The sequence below is a fragment of the Myodes glareolus genome, chromosome 25, assembly GCF_982192425.1.
Source record: "Myodes glareolus chromosome 25, mMyoGla1.1, whole genome shotgun sequence".
Lineage (NCBI taxonomy): Eukaryota > Metazoa > Chordata > Mammalia > Rodentia > Cricetidae > Myodes > Myodes glareolus.
Window position 1 is genome coordinate 1,921,592 of NC_142050.1, and position 11,975 is coordinate 1,933,566.

The following is an 11,975-nucleotide window of genomic DNA, read 5'->3' on the forward strand; positions in this document are numbered from 1 at the left end:
AATCCCAGCATGCCAGGTCCTGATCCCTCCCACAGGGTATTTAAGTGGACTTCCAAAGGAGAATCACATGGTTTTCGGGTCTGCATGGGCTCCCTGCTGTCCTGTCTCCCTGCCATGTGCTAGGTCATTCTTAATAAAACAATGGACATTTTGATTTGGTTTGATTTGACCTAATTGGATTTCTTGTGCTGGTGGAGCTCCTGTTTCTTATTATTTTTACTTAACACTTACCGCTTAATTTTTAATAGTCTTAGCTCTAAAAATACTATAGTCTACCTTCAATCAGTAGCCTAGTGCCATTCTCTCTTACTCTTATTGGGATGCATTTGTAGGATCCAAGTGCCTTCTACTACAAGTTAAACTGGAAGAGCTGCCTGAACTCCATATTGGTTAAAGAAGTTCACAGACCTCTCTAGATAGTAATGAACTACAAAAGTCCAAGTGAAAACTCATCAGTGAATGAAAATGAGGACATAATGGCTCCAAGGTATGGTGGAGGAGAAGTCTTTTATTGTAGATACAAGGGAGAGAACAACCAAAGGCACCTGGGAGTCTCTAGGGCAGCTAGAGAAAGCTGTAATGGACTAGACATGGCCAGTCAACTGAACCAGGTAATGAGAGGAGAGAGAGAGAGAGAGAGAGAGAGAGAGAGAGAGAGAGAGAGAGAGAGAGGAGAACAAGAGAGGAAGAGAAGGGGGAGGGAGTGGCAGGAAGGAGAGGGGAACAGAAAAGGGAGAAGAACCAAGAGGCCAAGAGGAGAACTAAGAGCGCCCAGAGAAACCAAGAGAGTGGGTGGCTGAAAAGGCTGCTTTATATATGAATGAGAAATGTGAGTAGGGAAGCAAGCTCAGGGACGGAAGAGGTTCAGGGTAGGGGCTGGGAATGGGAAGCCTGAGAAGAACTAGGACTCTGTAACAGGTACTTGTGATACTGAGAGAGCCTGGTGGCCAGAGTCTGTCTTGATATGTTAATGGCACCTCAGCCATTTGTCCTGAGTTTCTTTGGGACTTAACTCTTAGGTCTCAAACTCAGAATGGCTAACTAAGGTGCCTATTTAAAATATCAAAATATACTCTGGATGCTGGTCTTCCTTAGGACCTACTCACAAGTACCTATTAACATAGTTATCCCGGTTGGCATATTCTGTCCTCTACTGTAAACCTCCAGTCTCAAACTCAGGACAAATGGCTAACTCTAACAACTATAAAGACTCACAGAAAAGGCAAGCAAACTAAATAGAGTATGAGAAGAAAAAAAATAAACACTGGAGGGCACATGTATCTCATAGACAGGCTAAACACAACAAGTAAACACATTATACACACACACACATACACACACACACACACACACACACACACACACACACACACACACACACATAGTAGGGAATTAGTTACCATGATTCTTCCCTATGTTCACAGCTTCTCAATACTGGAAGCTAGAAAAAAATAAAATATCAGAAAAATAATTCAAAATCCTCTTTTAAAAAGGATAAGTGGTCAAATAGGTCAACTAAATAGATAAATGAACAAATGGTTCAATAACTATGGAACACATTCAGAGATCAAATGTAAGAATCCATGGGATGAAGAAGGGACTAAAATAAAGAATAAAAGCATAGAATTAGTTTAGTGAAATCATTACAGAACATTTTTCAAGCCCACAGAAAGAAATGCAGATACACAATCTAGATGCACTTTGAGCCCCAAAAGAAAACACCAGAGAAAAACTTCTCTGTGACATGTAATAGTCAAGTTTTCAAAAATATACAAAAAAATATTAATGATGGAAGAGAAATATTAGTTCCCACACAAAGGCATCAGAATAAATCAGATCTGTGATAATCAAGCCTAAATAAATGCAAGGCATGGGATGGTGTACTTTAAGGCTCACAAGAAAATATTGTTAGCAAGTTGCTATTTCCAGCAAAATTATCTCTTAAAGCTGATGGACGAATAAGAGTTTTTCAAGACAAGTACAAATTAAGGCAACTAATGACATCCAAGCCAGCAGTGCAGAAAATATTTAAAGGGTTATTATACATAGAGGAATAATGAAACCAATATAATCCATAATAGTGCAGAAAACAAAGCATTTCATGAGAAGGTAAACCAACAAACCACTAATACAAACAGGGAAAGAATAAAACAAGTAGTAATTCAATCAAATAGAGCAAAATTATGAATAGAACAAAGACCTCTTAACAATAATCTTAAGTGAAAGTGCCTTAAACTGTACAATTAAAAGAGGTAGACTAACTGGTAGACCAGGATTGAGCCAGTGACCTGACTCAGTGTTAGCGATCTCCACCAGAACTGGAGTTGGACTGAACCAGCTACCTAGGACTGAGAGGCTCCTAGCTCAAGCTCCACTGGGAGCAGAAGCCAGGAGCAAATCCAGTCCCAGGAGCCAACCCAGAACCAGGACATTGGTGAATCAAGACTGAGCCAGTGACCAGATCCAGAATCAGCCATCTCCACCAAAACAGGTACAGGGGAGTTACCGCTGAGCAAGTAAGCCAGAGCCCAGAGCCAGAGACCACTGAGGGTCTGGGCATGAATCTGGGACCTTCAAGAGAGTAGACCTGAGCCAGGACCCCTATGGGTCTGGGTGTGAGTCTAGGACCTCAGGAACTAGGCCTGAGCCAGGACCTCTGTGGGTCCGGGCATTGGTCTGGGACATCAAAGGGAATAGGCAGGAAGCTGGAACCTCTGCAGGTCTGAGCATGAGTCTGGGACCTCTGAGGCAGTAGACTGGAGCCAGAAACCTTTCCAGGTCCAACTCCAAGCTAGGAACTTCTGCAGAAGGGGTTCCAGACCAGGATTTACAGAAACAGGTCAAAGCTGGCAACCTAGGCCAAAGTAGAGACAGCAAACTCCAAGGGAGTAGAGCAAAGCACAGGAGTGCTGAGCTATCTCCAGGAACATGCAGTGACTGACAGGGTAACTAGAACTGTGACACTGACTATACCAAGAAACAACCATCTGAGCTTGGGATTCACCAGTACCTAGATTATTCAACAGAATCTCAGACAGCTCCAACCACACCTATTAGAGGAAAAGATGAGTAGAAAAGGTAAGAACACATGCAACACTGCAAAGGTCAAACAACACCAGTAAAACTTAAAGACCCTACAACAGCAAGAGATGAACAACCAAATATGAATGAAACAGACAAAAATAGACCTAAAAATAACTCCAAAAGAATGTTTGAAACTCTTAAAGAGGAAGTGAGAAATTCCTTCAAAGAAATGGAGGAAAAGACAAACAAAAAATTGGAAGACATCAGCAAATCACTTAAAGAAAACCAAGAAAAAGAAATCAAACATATGAAAGAGACTATTCAGGACTTGAAAACTGAAATAGAGACAATAAAGAAATCACGAACCAAGGGATTATAGAAGCAGAAATCATGAGAAAATGATCAGGAACCACAAATGCAAGCATGAGCAGCAGAATACAAGAGATGGGAGAGAGAATCTCAAGCGCTGAAGATACAATAGAGGAAATAGACTCATCAGTTAAAGAAAACATTAAATCTAACAAAAGCGTAACCCAAAATATCCAGGAAATATGGGACACCATTAAAAGGTCAAATCTAAGAATAATAGGTATAGAAGGAGGGGAAGAAGTTCAACTCAAAAGCACAGAAAATATATTTATCAAAATCATAGAAAAAAACTTTCCCAACCTAAAGAAAGATATGCCTATGAAGATACAAGAAGCTTACAGAACACCAAATAGACTGGATCCAAATAAAAAGTCCTCTTACTACATAATAATCAAAACACTAAATATACGGAGTAAAGGAAGAATATTAAGAGCTGCAAAGAAAAAAGGTCAACCAACATATAAAGGTAAATCTATCAGAATGACACCTAAATTCTCATTGGAGACAATGAAAGCCAGAAAGTCGTGGTCAACTGTTTTGCAGACATTAAGAGACCACAGATGCCAGCCCAGACTACTATACCCAGCAAAACTGTCAATCACCATAGAAGAACAAAGCAAGATATTCCATGATAAATCTAGATTTCACAAATACCTAGCCACAAATCCAGCCCTACATAAAATACTAGAAGAAAAACTCCAACCCAAGGAAGTTGGCTACACCAACAAAACCACAAACAATTGATGGTCTCATAGCAACAAATCCCAGAGAAGGGAAAAACACACAAATTAACATCACCAACAATGAAAACCAAATTATTAGGAGATAGCAATCACTGGTCATTAATATCCCTTAATGTAAACAGAGTCAACTCACCTATAAAAAGGCACAGACTAACAGATTGGATATGAAAACAGAATCCATCCTTTTTCTGCATACAAGAAACACATCTCAACCTCAAAGACAGATATCATCTCAGAGTAAAGGGTTGGGAAAAAAATATATCAATCAAATGGACCAAAGGAACAAGCAGGTGTAGCTATCCTAATATCTAACAAAATAGACTTCAAGCTAAAATCAGTCAAAAGAGACAATTAGTCACAGGAAAGATTCATCAAGAGGAAATATCAATACTGAACATCTATGCCCCAAATACAAGGGCACCCTCATATGTAAAAGAACACTTCTAAAGCTTAAATCATGCATTAAACCCCACACACTAATAGTGGGAGACTTCAACACTCCCCTCTCACCACTGAACAGGTCAGTCAGACAAAAAATGAACAGAGAAATAAGAGAATTAACAGATGTTATGACTCAAATAGACTTAACAGACATCTATAGAATATTCCATCCAAACAGAAAAGAATATACCTTCTTTTCAGCATCTCATGGAACCTTCTCAAAAACTGACCACATACTCAGTAATAAAATAAGCCTCAACAGGGACAAGAAAATTGGAATAACCCAATGTATCTTATCAGATCACCAAGCTTTAAAAGTAGAAGTCAATAGCAATACTAATTCCAGAAAACCCACAAACACATGGAAATTAAACAAGACTCACCTGAATCATCAATGGGTCAAGGAAGAAATAAAGGGGGAAATTAAAGACTTCCTAAAATTCAATGAAAATGACCACACAACATACTCAAATTTATGGGACACAAAGAAAGGAGTGTTAAGAGGCAAGTTTATAGCACTAAATGCCTACATAAAGAACCTGGAAAAATCACACACTAGTGAATTAACAGATCATTTGAATACTTTAGAACAAAAAGAAGCAAACTCACCTAAGAGAACTAGATAGCAGGAAATAATCAAATTGAGAGCTCATGAACATTGATGCAAAAATACTAAATAAAATACTGGCAAATCAAATCCAAGAACACATCAGAACCATCATCCACCATGATCAAGTTTGCTTCATCCCAGAGATGCATGGATGGTTAAACACAGGAAAATCTGTCAACATAATCCACCATATAAACAAGCTGAAAAATAAAAACCACACGATCATCTCATGAGATGCCGAAAAAGCTTTTGACAAAATACAGCATCCCTTCATGATAAAGGTCTTGGAGTGAGCAGGATTACAAGGAACATACCTAAACATAATTAAGGCAATATACAGCAAGCCAATAGCCAACATCAAACTAAATGGAGAGAAACTCTCAGTGATTCCACTGAAATCATGAAAAAGACAAGGTTGTTCACTTTCTACAAATCTATTCAATATAGTCCTTATGGTTCTAGCTAGAGCAATAAGACATTAAAAGTAGATCAAGAGGATACAAATTGGAAAAGAGGAAGTCAAACTCTCATTGTTTGCTGATAATATGATAGTTTACATAAGTGATCCCAAAAATTCTACCAAGGAACTTCTACAATTCATAAACACTTTCAGTAATTTAGCAGGATATAAGATTAACATACACACACAAAAATTAGTAGCACTTCTGTACCCGGATGATAAAAGGGCTGAGAAAGAAATCAGAGAATTAAAACCCTTCACAATTGCCACAAATAGCATAAAATCTTTCGGAGTAACTCTAACCAAACAAGTGGAAGACTTGTATGACAAGAACTTTAAATCCTTGAAGAAAGAAATTGAAGAAAGTGGAAAGATTTTCCATGCTCTTGGGTAGGCAGAATTAACATAGTAAAAATGGCAATCTTACCAAAAGCAATCACAGATTCAATGCAATGCCCACCAAAATCCCAGCAAGAATGGTACTCAACTTCATATGGAAAAGCAAAAACCCCAGGATAGCCAAAACAATCCTGTATAATAAAAGAACTTCTTGAGGCATCACCATCCCTGACCTCAAACTCTACTATAGAGCTACAGTACTGAAAACAGCCTGGTATTGGCATAAGAACAGACAGGAGGACCAATGGAACTGAGTAGAAGACCCGGATATCAATCCACACATCTTCTAACACTTGATTTTTGACAAAGAAGTAAAAAATACCAAATCAAAAAAAGAAAGCATATTTAACAAGTGGTGCTGACATAACTGAATATCAACATGTAGAAGAATGAACATAGAACCGTATCTATTACCATGCACAAAACTCAAGTCCTAAGGATCAAAGACCTCAACATAAAGCCAACCACACTAAACCTTAAATAAGAGAAAGTGGGAAATACACTTGAACTCATTGGCACAGGAAACCACTTCCTAAATATAACCCCAGCAGCACAGACACTGAGAGAAACAATTAATAAATGGGGCCTTGTGAAACTGAAAAGCTTCTGTAAAGCAAAGGACACAGTCAAGAAGACAAAGTGACAGCATACACAATGAGAAAAGATCTTCACTAACCTTACATCATACAGAGGTCTGATCTCCAAAATATACAAAGAACTCAAGAAACTGATCACCAGAAGAACACATAATCCAATAAAAAAAATGGAGTACAGACCTTAACAGAGAACTGTCAACAGAGACATCTAAAATGACTGAAAGACACTTACGGAGATGTTCAAAATCCTTAGTCATCAGAGAAATGCAAATCAAAACAACTCTGAGAGTCCATCTTACACCTGTAAGAATGGCGAAGATCAAAAACAGTGATGACAACTTATGCTGGAGAGGTTGTGGGGAAAAGAGAACACTTTTGCATTGCTGGTGGGTTTGCAAGCTTGTACAACCCCTTTGGATATCAGTGTGATGATTTCTCAGAAAATTAGAAAACAACCTTCCTCAAGACCCAGTAATACCATTTTGGGGTATATATCCAAAGGATGCTCAATTGTGCCACAAGGACATATGCCCAGCTATATTCACAGCAGCTTTGTTTGTCTTATCTAGAACCTGGAAACAACCTAAATGCCCCTCGATCAAAGAATGGATAAGGAAAATGTGGTACATTTACACAATGGAGTACTACACAGCAGAAAAAAAAAACAACATCTTGAATTTTGCAGGAAAATAGATGGAGCTCAAAAACATTATTTTGAGTGAGGTAACCCAGACACAGAAAGACAATTATCACATATACTCACTCATAGGTGGTTTTTAAACATAAAAGAAAACCAGCCTACAAACCACAATTCCAGAGAACTTAGACAACAATGAGGACACTAAGAGAGACTTACATAGATCTAATCTACATGGGAAGAAAAAAGTAGAAAAAGACAAGATCTCCTGAGTAAATTGGAAGCATGGGAACCTTGGGGGAGGGTTGAATCGGGGAGGAGAGAGGCAGGGAGGGGAGTAAAGAAAAATATAGAGATCAATAAAAATCAATAAAAAAAAGAGAAGCGAGAAAAAAAGAGGTAAACTAACTGACCAGGTCAAAGACAACAACAACAAATTTAGAAAAAGAAGACCAACTACGTTTTGTCTCTAAAAAATGCTACAGAAATATCCAAAAAGTGAAGATAAGTGGGCAGAAATGACCCCACCAAGCGGAGGGAAGCTGCAAACAAGCCGGCAGGCATATCTAATTCTAGAAGGTACTAAAAAGTAGGAATAGAAGGGGCATGCCTCTACACAAACAATGTGCAATGAACTTCCTGCTGACAGCATACCTGATATGCAAGCACTAAAAGCATTTGTTTTATAATCTGAATCACAAGGTACTTGCTTCCTGCACTTTTATTTAACATGATACCTTAAGTTTTAGTGTGATCAGAAACACAAAAGAAATAGGATGGGTACAGATAGGAAACGAAGAAGCAAATTTATCCTTTTTAGTAGTGGACCTATTTAAACATCTTAAAAAATTCTACTAGAAAGTTCTTTGATATGAATACTTTCAGTGAAAGTGAATACTTTCAGTGAATTAGAAAGGCACAAAGCCATTAAAAATTCTTTAACTTGGAATATTATTAACAAATTTTCTGAGATAGAAATTTAAAAAAAAAAAACACCCATAGCAGTCTAAACAATGTACAGGAAAAAACTTAATCAAGAAGGTGAGTGGTCCCTACAATGAAAAGTTCAGGAAACTAAAAAAAAAAAAAAAAAAAAAAATTGAAGTAGACACTAAATGATGGACAAACCTCCCATGCTTTGAATTGGCAGGACGAATATTGTAAAAGTGTCTCTGCTACAACAGTCTTGCAGAGTTGACACAAACTCCATCCATCTTCCAAGAGCTTCTTTATAGAACTAGAAAAACCAATCTTAAAATTCATATAGAAACACAAAATATTCTGGAGTTTAGCAGCCCTAAGCTAAAAGAACAATATGTGAGCATCACAATACATCATCTTGAATTGTACTGCAAAACTTTGGTAGTGAAAACCGCATGATATTAGCACACACAGAAAAGTGTAGACCAATAGATAGAAGACTCAGAAATAAATCAAGCCAAATCATTGCTGATCAAGATGCCAAAAATATACATTGAACAAAGGAGCCTCTGAAACAGACACTTCTAGGAGAACGAATATCCAAATTTAGAAGAATAAAATTAGTTGTATACCTGCACAAAAAAATCAGCCCAAAATCAAAAGACTTTAATATAAGACCTGAAAGTATGAAATTGATAGAAGAAAACACAGTGAAAATACATTGAGAGATAAGTATAGAAAAACTTACTTAAACTCACCCTGGTCTAACATATCTAATGTCACTGGTATTTCCATATTTATATTTCTGATCTCATCTTTTTGTGTGGCTTTGGAGCCTGTCTGCCTGCCTCTGCCTCCCGAGTGCTGGGATTAAAGGCATGCGCCACCACCGCCTGGCCAGTTTTGTGAGATTTATGTAAATATTCTTGTGCTGTTTAGTTTTGTCAGCTTGACACAAGCTTGGTCATTTGGGAAGAAGGAACTCTTTCTTTCTGTCTGTCTCTGTGCTCTGTGTGTGTGTGTTTGTGTGTGCGTGAGTGTGTGTGCATTTCCTTTCAGGGGTGAAAGTCTAATAGAAAGATTCACATCTCACTTGCAGACTTAGAAGTGGAATAAACTTTCTGAATAGTGAGACTGATCTCAGTGAAGAGAACTCTTACCCTGTGAATTTAAGCTGCCTGAAGTTACAACCCCAGCACATCAGAAAGTCCTTTGACAATGCCCCACTGATCCTTCCTGTCCATTGTTTCAGTAACATTCTTAGTCAGCATACAAAATAATGTTTTTAAAATAGTATTTACATTTTTACTTATTTGCATTAAACGTGTTGCATGCATATCTCTCTCTCTCTCTCTCTGTGTGTGTGCGTGTGTGTGTGTGTGTGTGTAAGAGTGAGTGTGTGTATATGCCTGTTCTTGTGTGATTTAAGACATTGACAGTCTCGCTCTATTACTTACATTTCATCTTTTTGAGTGAGGTTTTCTTACCCAGACTGCAGTTAAGATGGCAACTAGAAGAACCAGCCATCTCCCAGTCTCACAGCATGCTTGGGTTACAGGCAGGTTACTCCTGGGTGTTTGAAGACTCAAGTTCTTATACTTGCACACACAGCAAGTGCTTTCCTGTTCTTATCTACTGAACCATCTCTCTATCCCCAAATTAGGACATTTTCATGTATTCTGTTCCACTTTAAATTTCAAGAATGCAGACAGAAAAGTGTTTTATTTATATCTCATTGGCTTATCTAACCCAAGGCTCCCTGGCTGCACACAGACAAGGACAGTTAAAAATATAGTCCAACCCATAGTTAAAACTTACTTAAAATGGCGAAGGTCACGGACAAGATGGTGCCCCCAGTTCAGGTCTCTCCGCTCATCAAGCTCGGCCGATACTCAGCCCTGGTCCTCAGCATGGCCTACGGCGCCAAGCACTATAGTTACCTAAAGCCCCGGGCAGAGGAGGAGAGGAGGGTGGCAGCGGAGGAAAAGAAGAGACTAGATGAGCTGAAACGGATTGAAAGAGAACGGGCAGAAGCTCAAGATGACAGCATACTCAAGTGAAGCGCCAGTGAGCTTGCCTTTCTTAAGTCGCTGAGGATAAATAAAGCTTTGTCGTGTGAAAAAAAAAACACACACACAAAAAACTTACTTAAAACATTATGAGTGTGTATGTGTGTGCCTGAGTATGCGTGTGTGTGTGTGTGTGTGTGTGTGTGTGTGTATTACTCTGGAGTATAATTCATGCCAAAAATATTGTAATTTGATGATATATATATATAATATATATATATTTTGATGACATATGTAATTGTTATATTATGTGTATGTCCCTCAGAGTTGCTTCTGAGCTTACACAGTGTAAAAAGGAACAGAATTTGCATGACTGACACCCCCACCCTGACACACACTTTTGATTTGTAGTGTTGATTGTACTCTCAGTTTTTCTGAAGGAGGTCTTTATTCAGCAGCAAGTTCCCTTGAATGACATCATCAGTTACTTTGGTGGGAAATCAGACATAAGCCTCTTACTCTTACCAGGAATGTAAACTGCGCTCTGCCAGTCTGAAGAACCATTTCTATGTCCATGAAATCAGAAGCTACATATTTAGTTTAGGTTGACAATGGTTTGGTTGTCAATGGCTCTTTTTATGATTTCAACTTTAAATCCTGGACTGTCAGTGAATTTTTAAACATGCAGGCCTTTGATACTGAGCAGAAAGCTCCATTGTGTGACTGTAAGGAAAGGAATGTGATCAGGAAAACCATGTGATGGTTACAATAGGTCTCTTGCGAGCCAGGTTATTTCGTGAAAGGGGACAATAGCAGGAAAATCAGTTTTGTTTTCCTTCACCTTCTTCAGAGGAAATGCACAGGAAATCTGTGTTCACACGGGGGAGGGATGCTGGAGTATACTGTGGGATCCTGGGGGAAGTTGGCATTGCTTGGAGACCGAGCAATTCTGGGGTTCAGTTTGTTATTAATACTTAATTCTACAGTCTGTTCCCAAAGAACTTTTACTTTGTTATTTGTGGGGTTCAGCAAAGTAAGAGAAGAATGTTGTCGTGGTTGCTGACTTGAAGGTAATCTGGGTCTGAGCAGTAACCCAGGCCAGAGCCCAAGACACACCCTGCTCTTACACTTGGAAGAAATGAAACCATAGAGCGATTGGTTTCATTTTCCTGAAGGGTATATTACAGCAATGCGTTATTTTTTTTGTTTGTTTGTTTGTCTGTTTTTGTTTTTTTGTTTTTGTTTTTTAACTACATGCTGGCTGCAAAGGAAAGGCTATCTGCAGTTAGCACCATCCTCATCTAATAGTACATGCATGAAAGAAGTATCCTTCTAGAATATTTAATAAGAAATAGCATATGCATTTGGAAGTATATATATTTTTAAAGATATGCTTTAGTTTTCAGACTTAGGGTTTTGTTTGTTTGTGAGATGGGGTCACATACAGCTTAGGATGGGCAACTGACACACTTCGTAGCTGACATTGCCTTCAATCTTCTGATTCTCCTGCCTCAGTCCCAGATGCTCAGATGCTGGGATTGCAATTGACTCTATAAATTGGCTTTTGAAGGCAGCTGTTAAAGATGGTTAATGAGCCTTTAAAGATTAGAAACTTACCAGGGCTTTTCTGAAAACTTCTTTTTATATTAGAAACTTGAGATGTGTGTTCTTGGAGCTATTTGACCTAGAATGTGGAAGAGTCATGTTCCGTGGGTCAACAAGAAGCACATGTGTTCAGGACAGAGTTAGTTCTTGTACAGTTTTCC

The 11,975-nt window shown here is 38.5% G+C and overlaps 1 pseudogene; it reads left to right on the forward strand.

Annotated features, from left to right (window-relative positions):
• The first annotated feature begins 10,044 nt into the window (after nt 1-10,044).
• LOC125402170 (ATP synthase F(0) complex subunit e, mitochondrial pseudogene) lies at nt 10,045-10,322 on the forward strand (annotated as a pseudogene).
• Nucleotides 10,323-11,975: the final 1,653 nt, after the last annotated feature.